The sequence below is a fragment of the Sturnus vulgaris genome, chromosome 11 (assembly GCF_052056855.1).
Source record: "Sturnus vulgaris isolate bStuVul1 chromosome 11, bStuVul1.hap1, whole genome shotgun sequence".
Classification (NCBI taxonomy): domain Eukaryota; kingdom Metazoa; phylum Chordata; class Aves; order Passeriformes; family Sturnidae; genus Sturnus; species Sturnus vulgaris.
The window spans coordinates 3,108,709-3,129,901 of record NC_142253.1 but is presented as its reverse complement, the minus strand read 5'-3'; the positions used below and the strand labels follow the sequence as shown (position 1 = coordinate 3,129,901).

Below are 21,193 nucleotides of genomic sequence, written 5' to 3'. Positions count from 1 at the left end.
AACATGAAAGTAAACAAGTGTTATTATTTAAATATTATTTCCTCTAACTGGATCAGTCTTCCCTAGTAAGAGTAGCCTTGGTAAAATTGAGCATAATACTAAATATTAGTTTGGAAAGAAATGTGCATTTTAAGGTGCACTTGGAGTTCTAAAGCAGGATTTAGCAATGGCAAAGCTCAGTATTTTTGCCTGGTGATTTGGATACCAAAAAAAAATTCTGTCTTGACCTTTCCAAAACTGATGTTTGCCTCTTTTCTTTACCTGTTTGCTCAGCTCTGGATATCCAGGGTCTCACTCACATTTGTGTGTGTTTCTATTCCTTATGTCACGTTCTAGATCTTTCTTGTTGTGGGATTTACTCCTTCTCATTTGCACACCTTCCATGATGTGACAACTCACTTAATAGCACATGACACTTGTTGCTGATTCTGTCACATGAAACTTCTTCAGAGCCTTTTTTCCTCCTGCAATTAAATCCTGCATCTTAGTTGCTGCCTTTTGTTTCCTTTGAACTCATCAGGGGAGGAATATAATCAGATATTTGAAATTACAATCTTGGCTAAGAGGCAACATGAAGGCGATGAGTGCTTCTCATCTTTGTTTAGCATTCCAAAGCTGGGAAGGAGACAGGCCAAATAATCTGCACTCATTTCTGAGCAACAATTTGAGATTCTGGGGAGTTGGATATTGCCCTAAGCAGCTTTGAGGAAATAAAATTCAGTTGATCATGGTGGGGGGAATAAAGCTACAAGAGCAGAAGCTGGAGAGATTTAATAGTCACTCCCATCTGAGGGGTTCATCTATTCCTCATCCTGCTGCAAGTTAGGGCTGTGCAGAGCTAGAGATGGCAGGGATAAGGTGCAGGTGAAAATTTGGGATCAAGGGAGTCGGTTTGATGCCTTTGAACCAGTCCAGAAGTCTCCACAGAACCTCTGGCTCTCCCCAGTGAGCCTCACCACATCCCCACGTGGGCACAGCAATGAACTCCAGACCCTGGGCACCAAAGTGGAAAAAAATGTGGTGTGCCCAAGGGAAATCAAGGAATAGGAAACTCTCACTGGTGCCTTGAACTACTGAATTAGCAGCAAATTTGCTAGCTAAAAAAAAAAGTCCAGCTGGTGCTCAAAAACAAGTTGCTTTCTCAGCTTCAAAGCCTCCACCAGGCTGTCCAGGGAGGATAATTCCTTCTATGAACAGTTCATTTAACTCCTGAGTGTGTGAGCTAAGTGAGCTCCTGATAGAGGTTTCTTTTTTTATGTCTTACAAAGAAGTGTTGAGCAGTTTGGGCTTAAGGTGAGAGAACACCTCTTTTGAAAGGTTTTTTATGGAAATTGCTTCTGTAACAGAGTCAGAGAGAAACCTTTCTGCACCACAATTGCAGGAGAAAAGAAACCATCTGAGTTACAGCTGAAGGAAATTTGCTTTATTTTTGAAGCCATGGTGGTTTCCTTAGAAACTTTGTTCTTCAGGATGTGTGCCAGGGGCTTTTAGGAGAGGTTTTAGCTCTGAGAATTTCTTGGATTTTCCTTGTCAGAGCCCTTCTGTCCTGGGCTGCTGTGAGGGAGGAGTGGGGTTTAAGTGGATTATGAAAATCTTGGTCAGTTTGGATGCTCCAGAGCAGGCAAGGAGGGGATAGTTTATAGGGATGGGTTATAGTTTATTTGGGCTCAGTCTGGTGTACAGTCCCATTTTTGAAGGGGCTGCAGTTGGTAAAATTTTGGTTACTTTTTGTAACAGTGAAACTTCCAAAATAGCTTTACCCTTACACAAGCTGGCTTTGTGCAGCACTGGCTTCCCCTGACATTCTGCACACTGCTGAATTCAGGAGGGCTTTTTTCGTGCTGAAGTGGAGCTACAATAATTTCTGAGCTCTGTGCCTTGTTTCAATTATTTACCTCTGCAAAAGAGATTTTTATAAATCCTCCCTTCTCTTTCATATTATTAACTTTCTTGTCAAACTTTTATTTAAACCACAGAGACAAAGACAGATCTTTTCTTTATAGCTCTGCAAAGTTAGATTTACTTCTCTGACCTGTTTCAGTGTGATTGAAAGCTAATCTGTCTCCTTTTTATTGGCTTTTGGTAAAGCATGTATTTCTTTGTTTCCCTTTCTCATTCTGTATTGTCTTGTGAAAATATGTAACTTCACTTCAGGCTGTAAAAAATTATCCTCCTACGGGAAAGGAAAAAAAAAAAAATGACAACCCTTAATCCAATCCAAGAGAAGCTTTATGTCTTTAATTAGCTTGTTGGATTGCATTCATGGGTGATTCAAGTCAAATGAACTCTGAGCAATAATAAAGGTCCTGTGGCCACCTCTGACCTCGCAGAGAGGAGCACTGAAGCCAGAAAGCTTTTTTGGCTCAGCATCAGTGACAACTACTTGAGTTTCTCTTTTTTTTTTTCTTTTTTTTTTTTTTGAGGAGTTAATTTTGCCATAAAAGCCTTGGAATTCTCTATCTGCAGTTAACTTGCCTGGCCAAGGGCATGATGTGGCTTGTGGGCTGCTAACCTCAAAGACTGATATTTTAAATTCTGTTGCTCTCCCCTTTATAATTAGTCCACTTTATAATCAGTCCTTTCAGTGCTCTAATCCTACAGTATATGTTTCTAACCCCTCTGCTGGAGTTATTTACCTTTTTTTTTTTTTTAAGTGCACTTGAGGATATAAAATTACTTCTGTGTTATGCTAGGGTTTTAAAGCTTGTATTACACTTTATAGAGGCTGTTCATGTTTTGCCTTGCCCAAGTGGATTAAATTGTGATCATACACAGCATTGTATCAGGCTGAGGTGATTCTGCTCCATTCATTTGTAATTATTTTTGTTTTTAAAGAGCTGAATGAGCATGAGGGTAATACCCAGGGATATTGATCCTGGGACTTATTTTGGTAGAAGGTGCTGACTCACAGCAGCAACCCAAAATTGATCAGTTTTCCTCCTGTCCAGAGTGAAGCATCTCTGTGGTGTCTCCAACACACTCCTGACCCTCTACAGCAGGGCCAGCACTTCAAAGTCATCTTGCCAGACTTAAAAACTTGCTATTTGCAAAGTGTCTGCAGAACTGGGAGCACCAATACAATCTGCACACTTCCTACCTGCAGTACTTTAAATTTATCAAAGCACTTTTCCTCTCTTTCTATTCAGTGGCTTCCACTGTCAGTGTGTAAATAAGTGCTATATAAGTGTAAATAATGTTATATATGTGGAAATAAGTGCTGTATTTAAGTGTAAATAAGTGCTATGACTGCTTTTCACTTGTTTTTGGGGATGAAATAGCATTTTACTGGCATTGAAGGGCAGGTTCAGGTGCCTGAGAGCTGAGTAAATATCATATAGATACACTGGGATAATAAATAGATAAATAGATATATTAGCTGTAGTGTAGTTACTGTTCACTGCTGCTCTGCTGCTGAACGTGTGAAAGCACATTAAACCCAACAAAACTGTAAACAAAGTAGAACAAATGCTGCTAAAATTAACAGCTGTTCAGCCTGCCACTTACTGATAGAAAAGTCTTCAAAAGACCTGTGTTGTGAACATGACTGACAAGTTCTGTGGTTTGTGTTTTTGAGCTGGAAGAGTGTGGATACAGGTTTTCCTTGATGTTCCTGTTCATTCTTCAGGCATATTTTGTTCTGGTGTCCCTGGGATATTTAATAATGCATCCTGACATTCATTAAATATGTGCCCTTTTTATATGGACTTTTAAAGAGAGTTGTAAAATGCAAGTTAGTACTGTTTATTTAGTACTTTCACCTTGTTTATGAACAAATTATTTATGTTTTTATGTTCATTATGGTGCTGTTTACCTGTAGATCTGTATTTCAGTCCCCAGTTCAAATATCTTACCAACAAAAACTCTCTAGAACCAACCAAAAAATCCCAAAGCCTCAAAACCGACATATTGACATAGAAGGCATCTAAGGACTGCAGGAACCTCCTCCCTGAAATCAAAGGCTTGGATAATATAACTTGGGAGAGCTGAAAACATGGTTCTGAGCCCAGATGCACATTCCTGAGTGAAAACTTGGGGTCAGGAAGCAGCTTTGACAAAGCTCAGCATCCAAGGTTAATTCATGAATGCTGAGACAATCGTGGGAGAAGTGGAAGCTTCAGGCTCAGGAAATAAAGAGGGGAGAGCTGCTTAGAATTGCATGGCAGAGGAACATAAGGATTAAAACCCGAAAAAGAATGTGTGTATGGGTTAAAGTGCTGCTAAGAGAATTCAGTCTTTTACTGGCTAAAAAACCCAACAGAGAATTATTTTCTATAGTCCTTGTGTAGCTCTGGAATAATGGTGATTATCCCCATTTTAGTTCAGGTATTACTTTATGATCTGCCTTTCCTCAGATTACCCCCAAAAGGAAAATACTTATGGAAAAAATTCCCTGATTAGAGACCTGGAGAAGAAACAGCAGTGCAGTGCTGGGTGTGCTGAGGAAATGTCAGCACCTGAGCATCACCTTCCCTGGCAGAAGAGTTTTGAGGAGGGATTTGAGTTCAGGGGTTGTGTGGGGGAAGCTCAAGCATTAAAGGAAGGAAATCCAAATAAAGGACATCACCAAGATGACTTGGTGTGCCTTGTCTTTCTGATTTGATGGCTTTTTTTTTTTTTTTTTTAGCAAAATTAAGGGAAATAAAGGAAATGAATGCAGCCAGATAGAGCAAGTCTTTGATCACAGATTACAAAGATTATTTCAGTGCATATCAATGTAAAGAGTAATGATGTCTTTGAAGAATTTGTAGCACAAAAGTCCATGTACATTGCAAAGTATAAAGGGTGGGGAGGGGCAAAGGATAAAAAAAAGGAAAAGAATTTGTGCATCATTAATGATGAGGAATAGAAAGACAAATGAAAAATTTCACTGCACAGAATGACAACTTTGATTCTTGTACTGAGCTACTTGCTTAACACAAGGATTTCAAGAAGTAAAAGAGGAAAAAAGCACAAAACTCCTGCCTGTGAATCACAACGTGTGAGGAAATGGTGGCAACCGTTTCCAACAGGAAAAGGAGCCAAGAGCCAATTAAAATGTGATTTTCTAAGGAGAGCTGTGGCTCTGAGCTGGAACTGGGCAAGCAGGGGAAGCACAGGGTGGTGGTGCTGGCCTCTGTCAGAGGGCAAATTTCCTGGGGAGGGGACAGGGGAGCCAGGTTGGGGTGTCTGTGGCAGCTGGGATGCTCCCAGGTTGTGTTTGTGGGAAGAGGATTGCTGGCCATGTGTGGCAGAGGGGGAGCTCCTGCTTTCTAGAAAAATCCAATGTGTGGAGCTGGGCTGGGGCTGCTGCCAGACCCTGGGCTCACCTGGTCCTGCTCCAAGGCCAGCCTTTCCCTGTTCCCATGGTACTGCATTCCCTGCCAGGAAGTTTCTAGGCAGCATTCTCTATCCTTATTTTCCTGCTTCCTGTAGGACTGTCAGAAGTAACCACAAAAAAATCAAATACAGGAGGTCTGCCACTTGCTTTTATTAATTCAGGATATTCCCAACACACAGTTTCAGCTCTCCTGGATGTTTGTACCTTGTCCTGCTGATTATTTAGCTGTGCTGGTGGGATCTTCTACCATATATGATGTGCTATTAGAAATAGTCACTTTCTAGTTGTCTCAGCAGGTATTTTCCCCTCTTTGGGGCCACTTTGTAAGCCAAGATTAGATTCATTTTCTGCCTGCTTATTGCCCCCTCTCACCTCTTCTCTGTGGAGCTTCACTGTTCCTGTTGGAGCCTGGCAATGGGAGAAGCCTTTTTTAATGCATAGACTGTGAATCTTGGTGGAATCAACGGAGTGTAATCCTAAACTTCTGCAGAAGGTTTGGAGTCTATGAAAGAGGCAGGAGAAGAGCCCAGGACTGAGATAAAGGAGATGTGAAATGTCAATTACCTGCCTGTGCTGTGCATCCTGAAACAGCAAAGAACTGGCTTTTGCTCAGGTTTATTTGCTTGTTTGGGGCTCGTTTTTCTGCCAATAAGTTTTTTAACTCTGTTTCCCAGCTTTGCTCTTGGTTGTATCTAAAGGCAAACATTGAAGGTTTGTGGGCAAGACACAGACTTCTATTCACTCAGTATTCTTCAGGGTACACAGCTTGAGATTAGCTTTAAATACAAAATGTAACAAGTGTTTTACTGTGAAACATGACCAGGAATTAGTCACCTTTGTACAGAAACTTTTTCTGAGTTGCACAAAATCCTCACAACTGTTCTGCACTGCATCAGCACATATGTTTTGGTAATTAAAAAGTATTCTTTCTGTGATGATCTCCCATCTGCTGCTACCTCTGATAAATTTAATGCTGCTTTTGAACACTGAAACACAGGGATGCTTTGTTCTGGCATGTGCTGGGCAAGGAGATCTTGAATCTCACAGGCTGCCCCTCTTGTGGGTGGCTCCTGATGAAATATATAAACAATAAGAGGTTTGGTGAAGTTAAACAAGAAAAAGGAATCATGGTTTAATTATAGTTTAAAAAAATCAAGCCCATGTAAACAACCCAACCCTTTTCTGCTGGTCTGTGTAATAATGTCTCTCCTGTATGAATTTGTTTTAAAGGAATTTTTTTGGCAGCCTCATAGGCAGATGATAAAGTTTATACTGAGTGAAGAGACCTGGCTTTTCCATTTGCCTTTAAATCACTGCAGAGCCTTCACCTACAACTGCAAAACCCAACTGATGGGGAAAATCTTCACTCTGCTGCTTCCTGGGTGTCTGGTCCAGCTGCTGTGCTGGGCTGAGAGGAGGGAAGGATGGACTGGCAAATCCCTGGAGTGGAGGGTGAGCCCAGTGTCTCCCAATAGAGGCAAAAATAATAATCAAAACCCCTCGGAAAATCAGTTGCTATCTTGAATATATAGCTTTAATATTTTGGTTTTCCTCATTCTTCTTAAAATTGTTAGATTTCGTTCCCTTAGCTAATCCCTGCAGAAGCCCCATTGCCTTCTACATTTAGTTTTACAGAATCTGGAATAATTCCATAGGATATATGTACAAGTTCAGTCTCAGTCTGGATTTGGATCATTAAGTAGCTTCTGCTTTGGGTTTTGGTTTGGCTGAAGTCATGAAATGAAAAATCTGAAGTATTTTGCTGGTGGCAGAGGAGCTGCTCCAGTATTTCTCTCACTGGGATTGGAGTGTTCTGGGGAGATTGGTGCTTCCAATCTGGGCAGTGCTTCAGCCAAGAGCAGCAACTGTCCTAAAATGTCTCTGATGATCTATGAGGCCAGAAAAAAACCCCACTGATATTTTTCATTTCTGAAAGCTGAGCCTTTCATTCCTGCACAAGTGGTGGTGGATGGAAAATGACTGTGCTCAGGACACAGCTGGATCAAGGAGATGATTTTTGTGTCTCTGTTTCCTTGTTTCTCCATTGTCATGCACTTTTGCAGTCATTTAATACCTTGTGGGCTGATTGTGAAGTGATTGCAAAATAGAACAAGCAGGTGGTTTTGATGGTCTGAGCTCATTTTGAACTCTCTTCTTGCAGCAGCAAATGAACACAAGGCAGAGCTGAATCAGGGCCCCAAACAGATTTTATTAGAAGAGTTTATTTTTAATGTGCATCAGATGAAAAGTAATATTTTAATATTATCATATCACTGAAAATCCCTGTAAGGAACAACTCAGTGACTTATCCAGGAAGGTTCAAGATATTTGAAACATCCTTGTTATTGTCCTGTGGCATCTCTTCTCCTCAAAATGCCCCACAAAAATACATCCAGAGGGTCTGTGCTGGCACTGACCTACAAGTCAGGGCAAAAATGAATGAAATGGAATGAAAGTGGCAAAAACCATGAGAAAAGGAATTTTTCTCTCAAATATTCCACTTGATGTGCCTGGAAGAGGTAAAGTAGGACCTTGAGAATAAATATGGCTCATCAGCACAAACACATGGTTCTTCTGTTGCTGCCTGAAAATGGTGGTTGGAAAAATGTAGCTGGGCAAGGCCTTAAAAGTTACTGAAATGTCCAGTGGTCTTTGTTTGGTTTTGTTTTGGAAGTAATTATGGCTATTTGACAGGACTAAGCAGAGAATAAAAAGGTTCCCTTTAATCTTTCAACTGTTATTAACTGGAAATCATCAAGGGAATTCCCATGAACAAGAGTTATCTTCCCTATGTCAGTGTCCCAGACATGCTGCAGTCCATAACCATTTGATTGGAGATGGATGCAGCAGGACTAGATACCCCTGGGTGCAGAAAATTCCTTTATCTTCAGCAGATCTAAAATCAGTAAACAGAAAATGTTCATTAAGGAACTACAGGTAAGGTAAAAATATTGAACACATGTGGCAAATAATTTCCAATGGAGGTGAACACCAGGAAAAATCCAAAATGCCTTCCTTTCCTGAAAATTGTGATTAGCTTAGGGCAAGCATAGAGCTTAAAGCAAATTCCTCTGAATGAAGTTGTAATCCTTGGCAGCCATCAATAAAATCAGGAATTTCATGTGCTTTAAAGGAGTGACTTTAAAAAATAAATCCTCTTAATAAGCTTATCTTGCCATGGGGTGCAGTGGGCAGAGGAGAGCAAGGCTGTACCTCAGGCACTGTGGGAATAATGCACATTATTGCCTTGCAGAGGATTCAGGGTGAGGAGTTCCAGCTGATGCATCTCCCTGTGCAGGTCCAGCGTGTGCTACCACAGCTTTCAGAGCCCAGGCTGTTGGAAAAGATGACCAAAAAAAACAAAGAAATGGTGTTTTCACCCAGCTGAGACTGTGTCCGGGGTGGTGACAATGCAGTGTCTGAGCTGGTGCTTGGGGTTTTGTCCAGATGGAGCAGCCTGGAGAGCTCAGTCCCTGTTTGGGTCAGTGCAATAAACACATCTGGGACTGACAGTTCTCTATTCCCTGCCTACAGAATGTTTCTGTGTCTTCAGCTCCTGGATAAACTCGAGAGCTGGTGACAATTACCCAGCCCCAAATGGTTTCTGGATGCTCAGAAGCGCTGCTGGAGATGAGCTAAAAAACATGTTACAAATAGGACTTCAAATAAAACAAAAACTAGAAGGGAAAAAAGGTGATTCTGGGTAATTCTATGGATCATCCATTGTGGCTGCTTCAGCCTGGCATGGGCTGGTGTGACTGCCCAGGCATGAGGACATTGGGAGAGCTGGGAAGGGGCAATTATTTTAATTGAAAGGGCTTAGAAATACCTCTTGACTCAGGGGGTACCATTAGTATTACCTCTCACCACCCAAACATGTCTGCTTTCACAGATTTCACCGTTCCCTTTTTTTTCCCAGCCACTAATATAAGAAAAGTGAGATCTATTTTAGAAAGGCAGCCAGGAGAACTGGATGCTAATGCTAAAATGTTCTGTTACAAGTTGGTTTTCAACTGCTGCAGCACCTGCAAGAGGCTTTTAAAGGAGAGAAAAAGGAGAAAACCCCTCTGATAATTTTACTGCAAAAGTGGATACTTCATCTCTATAGAGAATAAAAGTGTCATTGATCTCTATGATAAATTGTATCTTGGTGCCTGAAAATATAGACCTTGTTTTTTTTCATTATAAGGATGACCTTGCCTCTATTGTAAATCAAAAGTAACCAGGGATTTGTGGCTCTTACAAGATCTGCAGGGGGGGGGAAAGAATGACTGTGAAGCTGCAGAGCATTTTGGAGCTGGAGGAAGGTGAGGGCAGAGCTCCCAGTTTCATCAGGCTTGCAGCAGGATGGATTTCACTCCCTGCTGGAGGGATGCTGAGGGCTGCCTGCCTTCCAAAGCCTGGCATGAAAGCAGCAACACGGGAGAGTTTGGGCTCTGGCCAGGAGAGGGGAGAGAAATGCTGATTCTCCCTTAATCAGAAGAATTTCCAGAAACTTTCCCCAGCAGAGGTTGGTGTGCCAGCTGTGCCCTATTAAGGGGCTCTCTGTATTTATTCATAAATAGTGCACTGGTGCTGAAAGTTTGATAATTTAAAGCTTTTCTCACACTGCTCCTTTTAGAGTTTGAGTTAAAGACTGAACAGTAGCACCTATTTTTGGTTTATAACAAAAATATTGTTTTAAATATTAAATAGTTTTAAATTGTAGCAAATTTCAGAGCACAACCTCCTTTGCAGGAGCCCAGAACTGATACAGGAGAGGGCAATGGAGAAAACCTTAAAAACTGCAACCCTAATTGGAAAATCAGACTATTGTGGCTTAAATGAAATTACCTATTTTACTTATCACTTTCCAATTTATTTCGAATCTCAACCAAAATTTTTTTTGCCTGTCCTAGAGATGGATAATGGTTAGAGCTGGGATTAAAAGCCAGTTAGTCCTGGGATGGGTTACAGATCAATCAGACCTCCTGATTGGGGCATGGTTAGGCCTGGCTTGGAGACAGCTGTGCAAGGTACAGGGAGGACTAAAAATCTTGGGAAGAGTTTGCATCATTGGAAAAATTCCTCTGGTCTCAGGAAATACTGGTCTAAGAGTAAAATCTTCAACAGTGTCAACCAGAATGTCACCCATATTCAGCTGTGGTCATTTCCAAATGGTGGAGCTGGATAACCTTCACACCTTGGGCTTTGTTAGAGCTTGACCTTGGCATTAAAGGCTGCTGTGGGGAGTTTGGGAAATGCAGATGTGTGGGTTTTGTCAGGGGCACCAGAGCACTGTCTGTTGTGTGAGTCTCATGATTATGGAGGGAGTAATGGAGGTGAAAAAGGCTGGAGTTGTTCCTTTAATTCCCTTCTCAGGTTGTGGGACACCTTTGATACAAGCAGAAAATCCATTTTCCTGCTTTAATGTTGCCTGGTCTATAATCCTACAGACCTCACTCCTCCAGCCCTGGGCTGATTGAGGCAGGATCTTAAAACTGGAGATGATATTCAGGTAATTAAAGCCCACATCATTATGCACAGGCACGAGGGGGCAAATTGAGGTTGCACAGCCAGTCTCGATTCTGACATTTCCAGCTTGGAAGTGGTTGACTTTGCATCTCCACCAGGGGCAGAGAATGTGATTGCTGCTACTCCCTCCACTTACCTCAGGCAGAGGAAAAGTTGGACTTTTTAATCATGCTGAGGTGGAAGTGTTTTGTAGGGAAGTTGTGTGGTAACTTTGCAATGCAATATTCATAGAAAATACCCCTTTTCTGTTTATTTTGGGAGTTCAGTTCCAGACAGCTGGAACTGTCCCATGGGGGGGGACACAGACAGTTAGTTTACAAATCTTGCCCTTCAAACAGCACCAGCTATTTTGCTTCAATTATTTAAAATACTCTTCCTGCTTGTGCCAGTCCTGTTTCCCTGGAAGTTATTTTCATGTTTCAGTGTTCTTCACAGCTACAAAAATACTTCTGTGTAGTTTGAGTCAGAGAGGAGTGAAGATGCAGTGAACCTTGATTTATGTAACTCTCAATCAGGAGCTGACAAAATGCTTCAGTTAAAGAGCAAAAATACGTCCCAAGCCACCCTGGAAAGCACAGAGAGCTCTGCAAGCAATTGAAGTGGTGATACTGTGCCCAGTGTTATTGTTATAATATTGATTCACAGCCTGCCCTGTCCCCACAAAGGAAGTGGGGTGGTGGTGGCAGAGGGGACAATGGGCACAGGGACACTGCTCTGTCCAGACCAGGGCACAGGGACAGGGCATCCCCCCTGCTCCAGACACGTCCTGTATTTGGTCATGGGCACAGACCTGGGATGTGAGATGTCTGAAGAGAAAAAAAAAAACTCTACTTGGTATTTAATAGGTGGTTTTATTTCTTTTTCAATTTGTTTCTGAGGTGGAAGGCCAGGCTGTACCAAAAATCTTGGTGAAGATCTAAAGGCAGGAATGGCTGCTTGTTTTATGGAGCCTGAGAACAGCACGGGTGGGAGCAGAGCTGTTAAAGGAGCTCCAATCAATAACTCTATTTACAAAGAAGGCTAAATCACTGTTCTTTGGGAGTGGGATCATGTATCATAATAAAAAGAATAACAGTCCAACAAGAAGTCCCTTTCTAGCCTGTTAAAAGTGAATTCTGGGAAACTGGACATGTTCATCCCTAGATTCCACTAGAAAGGCTGGATTTTTCCTGCAGGAGCTGCTCTGTTATTGAGCTGGGTGATGTTAACAAGAAATTCAGGCAGGTCACAAACTCTCGTGCTGAAGGAGGAGACAATCAGCCACTTCTCCTCTGTTCTTCTCATATTTCAAGGATCCTTGGGAATGATCCAGGTTCTTTCACCCAGTATTTAACTCTGAGTGACTTCTCTGCTCCCAGCCAGGATGCAGCACTGGGGATTGAATGAATTTTTTTTTCGTTTAGTGTTTTTGAGGTGCAGAAATGGGTGGAAAATGCAAAGTTCTATGAAGTTTTTCTTTGAACCCGTTCTGACAGAGCATCCAGAGGGGCATGTACCTGGCATCCTTGTGCCTGGCTGTGGAAAGGAGTCGTGTTTAGGGCTTGAGCACTGAAGAAATGTCAGAAGGCCAACAGAGATAAAACACTTTCAGAAAATAATTCCAACAGTTCAGTGCTAGTTTGCATTTATGATGACATTGTGTCAAAATGTACTTTGAAAATTTATTAACTCCTGGCTAAACAAACGAATATTTTACAAATGTTACTAATTTAACACTTTTAGTTTTTAGAGGAGGATTTGTTGTTGCTTAATAGCAATGTTTCATCTGGCTTGTTCCTGAAATGTTGGTGGCTTAAACCATTTCTTTGAAAAATGCAGCAAACGAACTCAGAGTTTATCTTCTTACTGGAAAAGATGGCCCCAGTGGGTGTTGGAAAATTTATCTGTGTAAGCTAATCAGTTAGGCATTGTAAATTTGGTTGATGATTATGACAGCTCCATCATAATATAATTTTATTCCTTTTTTTTTTATCTGAGGGATTATGTGCTTGAGTAGCTGTCTTTGAAATACCTGTCACACACAGCAGCCACTGCACCTGTGATAGTTTGTTGTTCAGAGCCTTTGAGGAATATCAGCATGGATTTTTAGAAGCCAATTGAATAGCCAACCCCCAGAGTACAGTGAAATAACTTTATTAGGCAGCCTAAGTAGTGCCATTGAGTTTGTTTTGTGTCTCTTATTAAATCAGCTCAGTTAGCTGTTTCTTTTGAATCCCTGTAGCTATTAAGTCCTCATTCTAGAGCAGAACCAACCTTGGATTAGCAGGACTGTACAAATGAAGTTTCAATGGTCCAAAGCAGAGGTCTGTTGGTTGAACTAAGGGATAATCAGGTTCCTTTGGTGAGGTCTGGTTTGCTGTCCAGGAGGGAGGCAGGGAATTCCTGTTCCAGGAATTGGAGCCATTGGTCCCTGGCACAGTGACCAGTGACTGCTGCCTGCACAGGTTGGTTTGTGCTGAGGGGGCCAGTCAGAGATTTCAGAAATTATCCAGGCAATCATCACCAGGAATGTTCAGAGGATGGATATACCCTTTGGAACTCCAAAGACTCAATTTCCATCGGGGAACAGCCTGGGGTGTCTCTGGTGGGTGGCTCTTCACCTCCAAGACACCTTCTGAGGACTCCTGGACGTGACTTGGAACCCAAATTTTTGCCATCCCAACAGAGAATTTTGCTTGTTGGGTCTGCCTGTGCTTTGCCTGGAGTGAGCTTGGTTTGAGGTCAGGGCAATGTGGGAAGGGAGCAGGCTCCAGGATCCCAGCTCGGATCAGGCAAGGCTCAGCTCCCTCCAGCCCCTCTCCTGCACTGCAGGTGCTTTCACACGTGGGATGTTTGTGCACTGGATGTGGGGATGCTGGAGGGGTGTTGGTGGGTTTTGAATATTCAGAGCATCCCTTTAATGAGGCAGTAACGTTGTGAAGCTTGGACTAGTTATTTCTTCAATTTTTCAGAGTAACTTTAAATTCCATGTTTTTTAGGAAAGTATTATAGAGCGAATTGAATTTCCTTTATTGAATGAAATAATTTTTTCCCTTGAAAACTAAATGTAACAAGAATTTAATAATTCATGAATTGAGCTTCAACATCTTTTAAATAATAGATGGACTGTCATGCCAAGTTCAGCTGAAAACTTACAGAGCATACATTTTTATGTTTTTATTTGACATTTCGAGGAATTACAGAACTGCAAACATTTATTTTGTATTTTTGCTCATTGCAATATTTTATTCCTTTCAGGTTGATTTAAGAAATGAAAACAACACTTTAAAAAAAAGTAACTAGCTTCAGGTTCTGATGGGAAAAGAGAATAGAAGGGAAAGAAGCTCTGGGTATACATTCATAAATGATTCACTGGACTTTTGGCTGACAGATAGAGAGCTTTCATAATAACTTTGTTTATTATTTTTCTTATCAGTGAAATCAAATGTTAAATAGCTCTACTGGAAAGTGCTGTAAGGTTGACTAACAATTACACCTCTGTCACCTCTGCTGTCTTTGTCCTTTTCAAAATAATCAGACTGGATTTATTTTATTGGTTATTTCACCCCCCTCCATGAAACAGAAATGATTTTCAGATGTGGCAAGCTGCAGGAGCAGGAGCATTCTGTCTTTTTGTGGTATTTTTGGAGATGAGGAGGATGGGGGAGCATTTTGCTTAAAGCAATAGGAACCCAAAAGTTGCCCTTGCTGCTGACTTTGTGACTTTTAGCTCTATTCCATTAGCTCTGCTTAGCTGTGTTCCACTCCTGGGAGTGAGGTGTCCCAGGAGAGGGGGAGGTGACCCTGTATCCCAGCTCTGTGCTGTCCCTGTTCTCAGGGTCTCAGTCAGGGCAGGCAGCCCAGGTTGGATTTTTGGGGTTGTGGTGTTTCCTCAGGACATGGACAAGGTGTGACCAGTGTGGGTGGGGTAGGGTGGGGTTCTCCTGACCAGCTCTGAGTCCTTGGCTCAGCTCTGGCCAGCAGGAGCAGGACATGGAGCTCTCAGCCAACACACGTTCCTACAGCTTTTCTACAATTAGCATTTTAAGATGTTAATGTTTGATTTCCCTGCTCTTCCCCATCCCAATCAGGCAGAACCCCCACTCAGCCTAATAAAAACCAGATAATCTACAGCTGAGGGTGCTGCTGGAAATGTTCCAGGAGCTGCAAAACAAAAGAGAAACCCAACCCAGATCACAGCCCTTGGGCATTGGGGCACCCAACACATCACAAACCCACTGCTGCTTCTGGGGTTCACGTCCCTGCTTTGTCATATCAATCCCAGAGAGCAGCAACTGGATTGCCTCATCTGCCTTGGAAATCCATGGAAAACTCCTGCAGATTTCATGAACAGGTAGCCTGGTCTCTATTGGTTTGGAAAGTTCTTCAAGTGCCAGTAGCAAAAATAATATTTTCTTCTTTTATTCCCATCTTTCTTTCCAACTCCTCCTTCTTCTGTGCAATGGAACTTGAGGCTGGAGTTGATGAAAATGAAAATGTGTTATATTTAAAGGTATTTTTTAGTGTGTCCTGCTGTGAGCAGGGCCCAGTTAGAGGTTGGAAGATTCTGGAATGAATGGTGCTGCTCTGCTCTGTCGCTCCAGATGAGGAAATGAGGCAATGGGAGATTGTTTGAACAGATGCAGTTGCCCTTCTCTAGAATTGTTTATAAGAGACTTTGGATATCTCTAGTAACAATCTGGGTTGATTATTTCAGCATTACTGTTTTAATTGCCCTCCTCTGTGTGCAGAACTGAAGAAGCAGAGGGGGAAGAAGTATTTAAGAACCTGATGCAGATGATTTAAGTGGTAGCACTGTGCCTCTGCCTTTGTCTCATACTATTTACAAACTAAAAACTTCTCTTATTAGTCAAAGGGGAGCAATCAATTTCACAGGAATCATTATCTTTCCACCAGATATTGCAAGCGTTGAAAGAGAACATTGGCACTTACAGGGTATTAACAGGCAAAAATAATTCACAACTTCGCTGTGATAAATGTTCCCACTTGTGAAATTACAGGGAATCTGCATTCAGTTCCAGCTTGTTCCACCCCAAGGAAATGCTTTGGTAATTTGGGTGGTTACTTACAATAACTCATCAAGCTGATAATAGTGTTTATTGCACCATATGTTATCACTTAAGAGTTGAACTGTAACTTTTACAATTCCATTCAAGGGGAACTAGGTGAATATGGAAATCAGAAGAGCTTGGGGTTCCTTTCTTTTCTTTTAGAATCCTGAGCCTATTTCTTGGAGTCTCCAAAAATATAAAAGGATTAGGAGAAATCCTATTAGCTGCTTTTTGCACCAAGCTGGGCTGATCTCATATGGCTCTTTTTGTAGAGAAAGGACAAAAAAAGTGATTTTTATTTTTTTTTTTTAGATCTAACAAATAAGGCTTTTCTCTGCATTGCTCATAGGCTGAAGCCCTGAGAGAAGAGCCAGGTAAGTTTAGTTTCCAGCTCCATCCCAGGTTGGACTGTTATTCCCTGGAAAGCCTCACAGTTAAAGGGAAGAAGGCACAGTTTGCACTGGCTGGGTATTTTTAGAACAGATTCACCCAAATGTTCATGTTTCCATTGATAGGATTATAGCATGATTATGCCCAGGAGTATAATTTCCAACAAAGTTTCCTTGAACAAAAAGCTATAAAAGTCCCTTATTAAAAGGTGGTCTCTGTCCCAAAACATTTCTAGCATGTGTAGTTTGAGAGGCAAATTCTGTTATTTGGCATGAAACCATTTTACTCTCCTGTGTAATACCATTTAAAACTGCCTCTTCATTCGCTTCTGATCAGGTATATATTAGTAAAAAATCCGTTAAAATTAAAGTTTTTCCTCACTCAATCTTTTACCAAGCACCTTTTCACCCAGGATGTTTCCTTTTCTCTTTGGGAACATTGCAAGCAACTCAATCCCAAGGGGAAGGAAGTGCTAATATTCAGTGGGGGAAGAAAATAATTTGAGTGTGACAGTACAATGGCAGGAACATTTTGATTAAAAATGCAAGAATATTCAATCATTCTATCTCTCAGACCATATGTACATGAAAAGCCTATCTTCATTCTGATCATTTGGGTGCTCGTTCTCAACAGCATGATTGATTGGCAAGATTCCTATTTCTACACCTTTCATCTATCTTCAGTACTTTCATAAATGTTGAATTAAGCAGTTTTTATGAAACTTATCATAAAATGGAGTGTTCATTGAAAGTGACTGTGACAAAGTGGGTTCCTTCACTCTTGAACTTCAACAGCAATATTGCACAATACATTTATTTCTGGCTGCTTAAAAGCACTCGTTTTTTTTAATTTTTTTTTTTTTTTTCCTTTATGCATCTTTCACCCTGAGGAAATTATAGAGAGGGGAAGACTGAAGGGCTTTTGAATAGTGCAACAATGTCTTGGAATGAGAATTTTGGTCTTTCTGCAGGCACTTGGAAAATGAGACTGTTGATGTTATGAAGTTGACTTCTGTCTTTTGTTCTTAACAGTGTTTTGTTTTGGCCTGTGATTGACTTTTTGTGGAGGTAATACCTCGAAGCTTTTGTCTGTCTTGGGTTATTTCATATCCTTGGAACTGGTACAATCTTCTGATTCATGCAGATTTTCTCTGATTCAAAGTAAATCATGTTTTATTAACTCTTGCCTTGCAGGTTTCCCATATCAATACAAAACAATTGCTGAATGAAGTTAATTTTTTTTTGTTACTGGCATCAGATTTTGGGTTTTAGGAAGGGAAGGTACTCTCTGAGGAGATTTGTAGCTGAACAGATCTGCTGACAGCTTACTGCAGCTGACAAATTTCCTCTTGGGTGACCCTCACGAGTCTTCCTGAGTTAGAACTGGATAGGGATAAATTTCCCACTTCCCCTACAATGATGCAAATCCAGTCATGTTCAAATGCTCAGTGGTTTTGGGCTTTATTTTTTTTTCCTCTGGAGGTGTTGGAGCCACATCACATCTGCTGGTGCTTCTGGTACTGTGATGTTCCATTAAGTATCTTCCAAATTGGGTTTATGGTTTTCCTGGGGTAAAAAAAAAGAAAAAAAAAGATGTATAAATGCTTGATTAATGGGAACACATGGCAATTGCAGATGTGTCAGTGTCACTGTTTCCCCCAGTAACTGAATTAAATGGCTGGAAAAGGACAATCAAGGTGGCTGTCACATGCCATTGCATGGAAGTTAGCACAACATCTGCTTTGCCTGCTGTTTCAGGAATCACTGGTGCATGGCAGAATCGGGAGGAGAATCTCGAGCACTTTTTTTCTTGTTTATGCAGACCATGCATGGGAAATGTGTGTAAGTTCTGCTGAGAGGAGCCTTTTGTAAGTTCATGGCAGCAGGTTGATATTTTTACCCAGTTCAGCACTAAAGTTACAAGAAGCTCAGAAAAAGGGCATTTCTCTCTTTCTGTGCTCTCTCTTTTATCTTTCCTTCCCTTTCCCCAGCCCTTGATGCTCTTCACATCTTACCCCTGAGAGTGCCCCCCTTCATGGCCCGATGGGGATTTTTTTTTTTAATCCATACAGCAAATTAATTGTAGCTCTAATCACTGGCAGCCGTTGATGTTTTGCTGTTGCAATTTGGTATTTTCCCCCAGAACCATTAGAGGAGGATGTGATAGAAACTGCTGGTTAAAAGCTCTGTGATTCATGGCCTTCCTGGGGGCAGGAGGGAAAACGAGCTGTTGGTAGCAGAACCTCCAGTTAGAAACATTTATGGGGCTTCCCTTGGGGACTATGATGGGAGAGTAAAACTTTTATACTCTCAGATGCTTGTAAGCAATTCTCCATCTGGGACTTTAGATTGGAATAGCTCCATTATTCATTTGTACCCCACAACTCCTTGGGTAATAATCTGCATCATCTTCTGGCTGTGAGTGGCCACAGTCACACATGTGCTGCTGGGGGAAGCACAAATGAAATGCTGCTTGCTGGCCTTGGAAACCACAAACTGTATTTCTTGCACTACCAGATGCTTCCTGCATCATCTTGGGCAGTCTCTTGCTGATAAAATCATTTTAGATGCAATTAGCTGCCTGCACACATCAAAAATATTTAAGTGACTTGTTATCGAGATGATTTCTGTACCTGACTCTGCACCTGTGGCTTGGGACGTGACTCCAGGAATGTGACTGAGGTGGAGGGAAGGAGTCAAACCTCATTGTCCCTGCCCTGGAAGCTCAGTTCTGAAATTAAATGATGGTGTGGAAGCAGGAGCACAATTCCCACCTCCATTTTCCATGGTTGTGCATGACCTGGTTTGTGAAGGCACCTGGTGTGTGCATTTCTCAGCCTGCTCTGCCTTCAGGTGAGGTTTAGCACCAGGAGAGGAGGCTCATGGAGAGTTTTAGGGCTGAATCATGCTGCACCAGAGGCATAAACTCCCCTTCAAGTATGCTTTTATCATTTTGTGTTCCATAGTTTGGACAGCAATGCAGTGAAGGAATCAGCACTGAGCATTTTTGGCTCCAGGAGCACCAGAAACCTCCCGTTAGTGCCTGCATCTCTTTGCCAGCCCAGCTGGGCACTGGGGACGAGGTGTCACTGACTATTTAGCTGCTGGCTTTGACCTATTGCAGGCTGGCTGGCCGTTTGCTCATTAGCCCAAATTGGATTAATAGATCAATGAGCAGCGACTGCAAAAAGCAGCAGAATTCAGCGTGCCTTGGGTTTGGCAGCTCTGATTGCCCTGAGGCTGCTGCCACGGGGGGCAGAGAGCTGGGTGTGACCACAGGGTCCCCAAATTGTCAGCCAAGGTCCCCAAATTGTCAGTCAGGCCAAGGGGAGCTCCAAGAGCCACATCCAGTCTTGGTGGGGAAGAGCTGGTGGCTACAACAAACCAGCAACTGAGGACCCCAGGGGTTTGAGCAGAAGGAGTTTTAGGAGAATTAAGCTGTGCTCAGGTAATCAGTGACACAATTTCCCGTTTTCCGAGGGCACTGCCAGTGACTGCACACGGTGTCTGTCACAGCAAGTGCCTCTGAATTATTCAGGAGTGGCTCGATTTTGCAGTCTAGGATATGAGTGTTCCCCCACCTCAATCCAGGCTGCTGCTGTCTCTCGTGGAGCCTTTCCTGGCTACTGGAAGTTGTTGCTGGTCACCAGTCCCAGGCTGTTATCCAGGGGTTGTTACAGCTTCCCCAGCTCCCCCAAACACAGCACATCTTGCTGCAGGCTCCCAAATTCTGTCCCATTTGGTGTCCCTGCCCATGGCAGGGGGGTGGAATGAGAGGGTCTTTAAGGTCCCTTCCAACCCAAACCATTCTGGGATTCTCTGTTCTGCTCTGATGGATTGCACTGGGCTGAAGAGGCTCCTTGACTACACCTCCCCCCCCAAAAAAAGAAATTTTGAGTGTTGAACAGTTGGTTTACTCCACAAACACTCAATTGAAATTTTTACTTACCTCGTTGTTGAGGAGGCATCTCTGAACCTGTTAGCATAGGAACTGAAATTAATTTGTGAGTTTATCTTTTAATGAGTTTAGTGCAGCAACATCAAATAATTTTTCTCACAATTTAGCTCAACATTGATTCCTCATTTAGTTAAAAATTCAAAATCTTACAGGCTACACAAGAAATTAGGTTCTTAATGACTGTTTTATTCAATTATTACAGAGATACTCGTCCTATCACAGTTAATGTTCCATTGTGAAATTGGTTTGAGAGGGACTGTAAAATGTTACTTTTCTCCCCAATATCCTCATGAGTAATATCCTCACGTGACAATTTAATGAAGTTTTCAACTATAGTGGATCTCCTTTGTGTGGTTCTGTTTCAGAATTTTAACCAAGGTATTATTAAAATGCAGTTTAAATTGCATTTTAAAAGCCTAGTTTTTCTCAAAAAAGATTGTTTCTCACCAAGTTTTTAGCAATTTTCCAAAAATTCGTTTTAAAAAACTCTTCAGTGCTGCTTGTCTTAGGATAAAAGCCTCCAAATTCTTTATTTCTCAAGTAGCACTAGCAAACTTAATGGTTCTTGTCGTCCTTTTTGTTGATAGATAAAATTCTCTAACAGCAATTGATTTATAGAAAACTGCTAGGTAAATCTGACAGGAGATATACTGCAGAAAAAAAATTCAAAGAGGTGGGGGCTTTTTAGAATAATTTTTAGACATTGTTCTTCATGACTGATGGCTGGTGGTCAGTATTTAGTGATAACATCTCTGGACTTTCCAATTTTCTGTATTTAATACAGAAAATCCAGGTAGTACTTGAAATATGGCATGAAGTGTCATTTTGGGCAAAACAAACAAGAAATAGCCTCGGGTGAGGAAGTCCTGAGGTGTAAAAATGGAGCTTGGGAAGGAGATGAGAGGTGGGCAGGAGGAAAGGTTCTTGCATCTCCATCCTTCTGTCCTTGCTGAGCCAGGACTAA

At 41.8% G+C, this 21,193-nt stretch overlaps 1 long non-coding RNA gene across 5 annotated transcripts in view; it reads left to right on the top strand.

Moving 5' to 3' along the window:
- LOC148222462 (uncharacterized) overlaps positions 1–21,193 on the top strand; it is a 118,107-nt gene that overhangs the window by 10,274 nt on the left and 86,640 nt on the right. Inside the window, exons 1-2 of one of the 5 annotated variants that reach the window (XR_015805967.1) lie at positions 5,396–5,930; positions 16,195–16,256. The exons of 2 other annotated variants lie outside the window; for them this stretch is intronic. This is a non-coding gene — a long non-coding RNA (uncharacterized LOC148222462). Of the gene's footprint in view, positions 1–5,395; positions 5,931–16,194; positions 16,257–21,193 lie in introns of those variants that run through there. 2 more of the 5 variants (XR_015805960.1, XR_015805961.1) reach the window with 2 other exon arrangements.